This window comes from Mastomys coucha, unplaced genomic scaffold (assembly GCF_008632895.1).
Source record: "Mastomys coucha isolate ucsf_1 unplaced genomic scaffold, UCSF_Mcou_1 pScaffold4, whole genome shotgun sequence".
Classification (NCBI taxonomy): domain Eukaryota; kingdom Metazoa; phylum Chordata; class Mammalia; order Rodentia; family Muridae; genus Mastomys; species Mastomys coucha.
The window spans coordinates 39,889,495-39,899,535 of record NW_022196910.1 but is presented as its reverse complement, the minus strand read 5'-3'; positions in this window follow the sequence as shown (position 1 = coordinate 39,899,535).

Here is a 10,041-nt window from a genome sequence, read left to right as displayed (position 1 = left end):
TCACAGACAATGATCATTTTAAGTTAGCATCTTTGTTCTTGGAAGTCAAAGGGCAGACATTAGCAGGGAGAAATATATATGAATGAAAGAGAACTGGATCTGTTCACTAACAAATATTAAATTAATTATACATTGGATTAAATTAATTATACATCAATAGTATTATCGAAATCTAGAAACCAGAATTTGAGTTTAGAATTGTTCTTCAATAAACTTATAGGGTTCTATAACAATGGATCTAAATCTACATTCTTATAGGCATTATATGAAATGAACTTTGAACAAATTGCAGGCCCAAAAATTAAATTTGAAACTCCAAAAGAAGGGGTCAAATCACAGGTAAACAGAAACCTTTCTTAACAGATTTGGATGAAAAAAGTCAACCAACTATTTACATATCACAGGTTAGTGTTGTGTTCCAGGAAATAAAAATGAGCAAATCTACATGGAAGTAGTCTTTCTTAGTTAAGGTGGGAAGAACATCATGACCAAGGCCACTCTTATAAAGGCAAGCATTTTATTGGGGCTGGGTTATAGTTTCAGAGGTTTAGTCCATTATCATCATGGCAGGAAGCATGGCAGTGTGCCGGCAGACAGGGTGCTGGAGAAGGAGCTCAGAGTTTTAAATGTTGATACTAAGACAGCCAGGAGCTTTAAGACAGCTTCCTTTGTGGGAGCTTAAGCACACATATAAGATATCAAAGCCCATCCCCACAGTGACACCCTTTCTCACACAAGGACACACCTACTCCAATAAGGCCACACCTCTAACAGTGTATTTTCCTATAGGTCAAGCAATCAAACCCATGAGGCTATAGGAGCCAAACACATTTATACCCCCACAAAGTCCAAATAATTTAAACAGATGTTTTCTTCTCATGGAGGTAAATTATAGCCTTGTACTTAGTATTAATTTGTGCTTATTCTAAATATTGAATAACCCTCTGTAGGAGAGTTAACAGTGGAGAAGCCTGCCAGTCAGTACTTCATACAGGTAAGCAGCATTAGCACCATCAGGGGCATCGAGTGTAGTTGCATGTGTAGTGCTGATGTGTTATGTTACTTTATTCAAAGAACCATCATTTCTATCTAACCAGCTAAAGGATTACTAGACATACTCCAGTTACCATACATCCTATAAACATATTTGATGAGTACTCCTCAAAATTGTCATCAAAAATAGGAAAAGTATGAGAATCTTTCATAATCCAGAGGAAACAAAGGAGATCCATTATGTTAAATACAAATCAGTGCTTTAGGTAAGATCTTGCACCGGACAATGGTGATAGGGAAGAAACGACTGAAATCTGTGAGAATCATAGAGAAAATGATAATAGTGTTTCAGTTTTGGTTCATCAATGGTAAAAAATGAGCCATACTAATGTAATATTTGTATGACAGGACACTCAGGGTAGTCGCCATATGGAAAGTCTCACACAATGTTTGTATTTTTAAGCCTAAAACTCTTCAAATATAAATATTTTAATAGTAACAAATATAGTGATTGGTGGAACCAGAATGCAAGCAGAGTAATCTCCAATAGCTGAAATTAATGAAAACAGAATGTTTCAAAACTCATATGTGCCTCTGTGAAGGTTGCCTTTTTATACCCATTCTAGAATTAATTGGACTTTGAATATGTAGAAAAAGTCATATAAGACACAGTAAGACTTGTATTATAGTCATTATTTTTAATCTGACAAATGATTTCATGTATATGTAAAAGTCGTGTAACTATGTATGTGTCTGACAGACACATACCTCTGACAGACCTGTGACACCTCTGACAGACCTGTGTATGCCCCTGGTGGGTGGCTGACTCTGGGAGCTCTCTAGGGTCTGGGATAGTTGAGTCTGCTAATCTTCCTATGGGGTGGCTCTCCCTCACAGCTTCCTCAATCCTTGCCCTAATTCAACCATATGGGTCCCTGACTTCAGTCCAATGGTTGGCTGTAAGAATCTGCCTCTGTCTCAGTCAGCTGCTGCTAGGGCCTCTCAGAGGACAGCCATGCCAGGCTACTGTCTATAAACACATCATAGCTGTTAGGGGTAGGAGGCACCCTCTCATAGGCAAATGGGGAAGAGGAATGGGATGAGGCTGTGGGAGGGGAGCCCCAAGCAATGACTGGAATGTAACTAATAAAATAATTTAAAAATCATGTAACTCAAATCAATCTTATTTTGTTAATTAAACTAAATATGAATATCAAAACTTTAGCCAGGCACTAATGTCGTATACCTTTAATCCCAGCACATGGGAGGCAGAGGCAGCCAGATTTTTGAGTTTGAGGCCAGGCTGGTCTACAGAGTGAGTTCCAGGACATCCAGGGCTACACAGAGAAATCCTGTCTCGAAAAAACTAAAAATCAAAAACAAAAAACCAAAAAACTTCAAGTGGTGTTTTTCTTTCTGTGCTTAAACATTTGTCTACCTACTTTGAACCACAGCTAGCTTTAATTTGTGGAATCCAAAACTTCTGGTCATATGGAGCAAAGGGTAGAGTTTTGGTCACTAGAGGCTAGAAACAGAGAAGCTAGACCACAGTACTCAAGCACAGTTGGATGGGAAGTAGGGTTCCCTGGCAGTGAAGGATGACTTCAGTCAACAGCATTCATTATGTATCTCAGAAAAGGGGAAGAGTTTGGAATTTACAGACAATTACAAATAATAAATGTCTAAAGATATAGAAATACTGATTAATCTGGTATGACCATTATATAAATCTACCGACTTATCAGAACTGCCTAAGAACTATAAATAAGTGTTTTATGTACCAGCAGACTCAGCATAGGACTAGCACTAAATATAGTAGCACTATGTTATTAACTCAACAAAGCAGAATTAAATATCCATGGCAATGTAAATTTGGATAATAACCAGTTGATGTGCAGTGTCAGGAACAGAAAAAAAAATCTATAATCTTTATTTGAAATTCCTTTAAGGTAAAAAGCAAATTAGTGGTTAAACTCTAGAATAGCATTTTATAGTGTGTGTGAATGTGTTTGTGTTTAATAAATAACAGAAATTATTTCAAGGGAGTATCTCAGGGATTCATATTAATTATTCTTGCAGTGATTAATGAGCTCTACTTCCACGGTATTCATATTCCTTTTTAAGATTTTTCTTCCTTATTCTAAATGGCTTCGAATGTATCACATATTTCAAATGATAATTCCACAAAATTGTTTTATGAATGTAAATTCATTTCCACATTAAGGATCAATAGAAATGTGATTCTGGGGTATATCACTTTCATAATGACTTAATGTGAAAATAAATCAACAAAGGCTTGAGAGGTGACTCAGTACATAAAATAATTGCTGTGGCAGCATGAAGACCAGGGTTCTGGTCCTCGAAAGCCATGCAAAAGCTGGGCACTTGGTGGAACATATCTTTAACCCTAGCACTAGAGAGGCAGAGACAGAAATGTCCAGCCATTTGCTGGCCACATAGTCCAGAAGAAATGGAAAACTGCTGCAGGTTTAGTTAGAGACACTGCATCAAAATAAGGGAAAGAAAGCCAGGCGGTGGTGGCGCATGCCTTTAATCCCAGCACTTGGGAGGCAGAGGCAAGCGGATTTCTGAGTTCAAGGCCAGCCTGTCTACAGAGTGAGTTCCAGGACAGTCAGAGAAACCCTGTCTTAAAAAAACAAAAACAAAAACAAAATCAAAAACAAAAAACAAAAAAGGGAAAGAAGCGATTAAGTAATGCATGCAGTATGTTAATCTTAGGCCTACACATAGGTATGCATGGACATATTACCTGTGCACATACACACACATGTGCACAAGTGTATGCACACATGCACAAAATCCAGTAGACCTCTGTGTAAGGAAAAAGTAAAAATTGTTTCTTCTAAACAGTCTACTTCTTGGTACAGTGTAAGGCACTAATGCTTAAGACCTTAAATTAAGAGAGACTTAAGATCTACTTGTGTGTTGGAAAGGACATGAATCTGTCCAAGCCCACAAGAGGTAATGCTTGCAATATGACGGGATCAGATTCCAAGAGGTGAATACAGTGCCCCAAGATCACCAGAGGATAACATTGTACACAGATGTTGTGAGTCATCTGAACAAAGCATTAGTCAGATTTCCCAATTTAACTTTAACACAGATAAGAATATTGTTGTCGGTATACCCCAATGAATTAAGATGTGTGATTTTTCTCTTTAAAACCAATTTATAGAGTAGAGTATGCATATAAGGAGGTGGTTTATTGGGTAAGTATCCCCAAAGAATCAATTTTTATTTAGAAAGCTGCTTTTATTTGTGTCACATTTTAAGGGCTGAGAAATAAAGGCATAAAAATACCAATGACAGATAAAACTGAGAAAATTACTTCGAACAAGCTCTTCTAGAACAGAGCCGTGCATATAAATTAGGTAAACACTAAAAACTAGATCAAAAAGAAGTTCTTTAACTTTCATTTAAATGCATGAACAGCTGTGGCAGATCTAATGTCACTGGATATACTGCCCAACAATGTGGAATATGTGGGAAAGATTTTGGTTGTTTTTAAGCTCATGCCAGGCATGGCTACATCCTTACAACAATAAGTGAATGAAAGTCCTATGTTATCTACATGTTAGTCAATGTCGAGGTTTACAGGACTTTGGGTACAGAAGTCTGTCACTGTCTCTGTGAACAGAATAATTATAACATAGAAATTAATTTGTTCCTTACAATCACCACACCAAGGAAGACAAGTCAAGCTGCAATTTTAAAAGAATGCATACTGTGCATAACTAATTTGAATTGTCTTGAATTTTTAATGCCTTTAAATTTTACTCTCTTTACCTTTTATTGGATGAGGTAACCTATACTTTAGCTAAATAGCTAAGTCCTTTAATGGAAAATCTTTGTGTCTTTAAAGGCACTGATTATGCATTCATAACCTTCATAACAACTCATAGTCATATAGGACTTTATTTTTTGTACAAAATATTTTTATTTAAATTTCTTTCTCTGAAAATATCATTACATTGCTTTTAATCAAATTTCACCCATTTGACTTTACACACCAAGATATTCCACCTCTCTCATGGCCAATGAGAGCTGATGTCCGCGAGCTGATGGCCATCACCTAGACTGAGCTCTAATTATTTCTTTCCAGCATTCCTTTTCATCCTGCACATCAACTCCTCATGATTCCCTCATATAAAGTCTCTAAAAATATGTCACCTGCCACAAGCTTTATATCTTTTATTCTCACCTTCAGTGATTTCAGCTTCTGGGGGCTTTTCATTCCCAGCACTGCTTTATGAACTTACTTCAGTGATAAAAGTGTTGACATTTTTTTTATATCTCCATATTTTTAACACTGTTCTTCTTTCCACCAAAATGTCCCTCACTCTACCCATGTTTGCTGAGCAGCAATACTTCTCTTTCAATTCTTAAGATGTCCTGTTCTCAAGAAATATTTCCTTTTCTGATGATAAGATTGACCACATTATGTTGAACCTTGGTACTGAATTCTTGAGATGCTTAACTGTTTCTATAATGCATAATTGCTTGAATTTACACTTTACCTCCATTGAAAAGCTATTTGGTTGAGAATCTTTTAGCAGTATATTCACAATTTGAGGCACATAGATACCAAACTCTCAGTGTACAGCAAACATGAAAATGTTGATGAGAGAACTGTTTGCATTTGAAGACTATTTTTTTCCACATTAATTTTTATAGTGTTTTATTTATCTAGTATTTGAAAATTTCACAGAAGTATACAAAATATTTTGGTCACACTCATTCTCTCCTCTCCCCATTCCCACTGCATCCAATTAGAGCTGCCATTATGTATGTAGGTATAGAGGCAGCCACTGGAGAGCAGTAACCGACAAGAAACCACACCCTTAAAGACAAAGGACTCTCCCTTGACAACACCTTTCAGGTAATAATAGCTCTTAGCTAGGGTGGTGCCTCATGACTTCTTCCCCATTCATGCTACCAAGTCTACCAGAATGCTTATTGAATAATTTCTAGACAAGTTACATCATAGTTTACATCAGGAAGCCTTTATAAGAATCACATCATTTTAATATCATTTCCCAGAGGTCATAACTGTTTGAGCTATTAACAAAACCCCTAGTGCCTTAAAAGTTGTATGTATCCAGGCTCTACCATATAATAGGTCTATGGATATAAAGTCCATAGTATGAACCATTTATTTTGTATTTTTTTTTCTTTTCAGCTTGCTACTTTTCATTAAAATGCTCCTCATAAGACTGAAATGGAGAAGAACTTCCGTATGTAGCCTAGAAACTGTTTTTGTGGTAATTTGGTGAAGAATGTGGCTGCTTTTTGCCATTGTCTGAAGAGTCTGTCTAAGGCTAAGGTGAAGAGATTTAGATTAATTTCTATGACAAAGGAAGTCTCAAAACAACCTAGTAAAAATTCTCTTGTTTGTCTTCCAAACAAGATGTAGAACTCTCAGCTCCTCCAGTTCCATGCCTGCCTGGACACTGCCGTACTTCCCACCATGATGATAATGGACTGAATCTCTGAAACTGTAAGCCAGCCCCAATTAAATGTTGCCCTTTATAAGAGTTGCCTTGGTCATGGTCTTTTTTCGCAATAATGAAAATCCTAAATAAGACACAAACTCAGGTTAATAATTCTTTCAAGTCTGTTTTATCATTCCACTTATGGCATGTGCAAATGTCTTCTTACAGAGGCATATAACACTTTATTTTTATGGAATAGAAATTTTCATTCACAGCTAATATAATTTGTCACTGAAGCAAAACATATATGATGAACAGTACAATTAAAAGTCCCATAGTTTCCTGACAAATTTTTACATTAACTTTTCCAATTATGAATTTTTATTAAATATATTATTTAAATACTTCATAACACTCATACAAGTGTTTGTAATTCTGTGGGTTTTTTCTGAGAAACTTTATTTGTAGTTGGTAAATAATTCTCTTTCAAATGACATTTTTCTTTGTTCTTTGGAACCATCCTCAGAGGGGAACAAAGATGTCAGCAGCATCAATTTTATGAAGCTGAGCTACTAAAAAGATAAAGTGCAAACTAAAAATTTGTTGAAATAGACCTTTTTTTTACAATGGAGTATGAAGAATCCCCTGTGCACATAGCATTGTGCTTAATACAAACAATGATGTACACATTTAATGTGTATGTGTCTATAAATAAATGCCCAAAGTTCTGGAAGTAAGAACCATAAGAATCAAAATGCCTATGATATGTTTATTTACAGTTTACTAAAATAATATTATAGTAACAGTATAGAATGGCTAATAAATTAGTAGAAATGATAAATGACTACAAATATCAAGGGTCAATAGAATAGGGGTAAGATAAGTAAAAAGGGTAGTTAAAGAAATAGAGATTAGGGAGTAATTAATGATGATGACTACAAATATCAAGGGTCAATAAAATAGAGGTAAGATAAATAAAAAGGGTAGTTAAAGAAATAGAGAAAGAGAGAGATTAGGAAGAAATTAATAATACCTATGAATGTCGTAGCAAAATTGTGGTACTTCTATTAGAATGGAAAAGCAAGGACCTGACACATGGAGGGAAACTGTAAACAATGGTGTAAGGTTTAATTGGAGAAGTCAGAATAAGTTACTTAGAAAATATTAATAATTAGCTCACAACCAGTTTTGAGCCACTCTCATGTTAGAACCCTAAGGTTCTCTTAATTTTCCATTTACCTTTCTTTTTCCAAAGAAAATCACTCTCTTCCTTGGTGACATATGCCAGATGACTATCTGTGGAATACGAGAAATAAAAGCGTACCACCCACCAGTCTAACAGCTTGACTTAAGAAAATAGTTCTTCACGGGAGAAAGGAAACAAAGACAAACCCCATGAGCATTAGTCAAATTACAACAATACACGTTCGACTTATTACATCGAACTGTCTTCCTCACAGAGAAGCAGAGCACTGTGGAGAAAGACACAGAAATAACTTTGATTTTATTTTAAACAATTAAAATCTGACGTGGCTGAAAAATTGAAAAATGACGCCACATTTAGGGTGTGTATGGTTGGTGGTACAACACTATAATCCTAATATTTAAGAGTATGAGGCAGAAGGATCTGAAGATTGAAGATAACCTGGATCACAGAGTAAGAATGCATCAAATAAAAAAAAATGAAAGGAAGAAAGAAAGAGAGAGAGACAGAAAAAAAGAAAGGAAGGAAGGAAAGAAGGAAGGAAGGAAGGAAAGAAGGAAGGAAGGAAGGAAGAGAAAGAAAGAAACAAAGAAAGGAACAAAGAAAGAAAGAAAGAGAGAGAAAAGAAGAAAGAACCTAAATAAATATGTGATACATTTCTAAATTAGGTGTGTGATTCTCTTTTGGATTGGATCATTTGCTAGTTCGAAATTTTGAATTCGAATTTGAAACATTATAATTTTTTCAGGATAACAAAATTAATATAACATTATAGAATCCATAAAGCCATGTAGTTTTCATTAACCAGTACACTCTATGCTGATAGTGTGATTAATATATTATAAATTGTTTTAGCTTTTTGAAAAATACATTCAGCCATCATTAAACTTTCTACTGCTAAGAAAACAGACATTGGGGAAAGAGTTCTGTACCAGGAAAGGAATTAGACTATGAGTCGGAAGACTTAGCAGTTGCTACTAATTTTGCCACACACAAATCGAACAATTCTCTTGACACATCTAATTTAGTTCCCTTATCCAAAACTGAGAGCAATATTTTCATTTTCTGTGTTTTTTATTAAGTTTGATGTGTGTAAAACTTACACCTTGAGTCTTTTTCATAGAGATTTATGTTCAAATATCCCATACCATGTTGTTTACTCTGAGGAGTATTATCAATTTGTAGACACATTTTACTCATCTAGACTGGCATGAAATATAGTTTTGATGTCATGATAATACTCTTCCCAAATCTCTAGGATTATGTTTCTAAACACCAGTGTGTTTGGGAAAAAGTACAGTTAGCAAGATCAAGATCTATTAAAGGACATGACTTATCAGGGAAGGAAAGGGAATCAATAAACTGTCACTTAGACATTGATTTAATAGACATCACAGAGTGTTTATGTGTAAAGGGAACCCTGTTTGTTATTAGCCTTGTAAAGCTTCAAAATAGATACCTTTCTTCACAACCATCTTCATTTTCAGGTGGTAATGCTGTACTATCCTAACCCACTCAAAGAATTTTACTATGGGATCCCATTGAATAAATTAATATCTTTAAAACATTTTATCTTGTCCATATGTGTTGATTATACTTCCTATTATAATAAAAACTAACAGCAACAACCAATAAAGAAAAAACCCTATAAAAGCAACTGATAGAAGGAAAGGTTTATGCTAGTTTACAGTTCCAGGATATATTTCTTCATGACAGCCAAGGCATGATGGCAGGGACAGTGAGCCTACTGATTCCATTGCACTCACAATTGGAGTGCAGCTGGTGATGAGGAAGTGGGAGCAGAATATAAAGCCCTAAGTCCCACACCCCTTAAGGAGACACCCCTTAATGCCAGGGGCCAGCTCCTACAAGAGTGTTTCTTCTTTCTTGTTGGTTCTTCTTGAGGCAGCAGAGGGGAAAGGTGAGGGTAAGACTTGGTCTTACAAAAAATTTAGGGTTGCTGTATAATAAAAAGTTTACTTATCTCAGTCCAAGTTACTATGCTATTGTAGCTGACCTGCCTTCTGTGATCCTCTGAGGCCGGAGACTGCAGTTTCTGGCACTTAGCACCTCATTCTAAAACAGCAGATTAAAGAAAGAATTGATTGCTAGAGGCTTTTCCCTATTGTCCAGATGCCTCTTGCTTGTAGGGCTAGGGGGAAGTTTGGAGCAATAAACTTCTATTGAACCAGGAGAAGAGAAAAATATTCACAGAAAGAAAAACTTTTACATAAGCAAATCTCACATAATTCATATACATAATCTCACATAAATTCATATACAGATTCATGGTCATTTTTCATTTATACATATCCATTCATACCCAGGTTGCATGCATTCTCACAATTACATTTACACACACATCCATACTTACATATGCATATGGAGCAA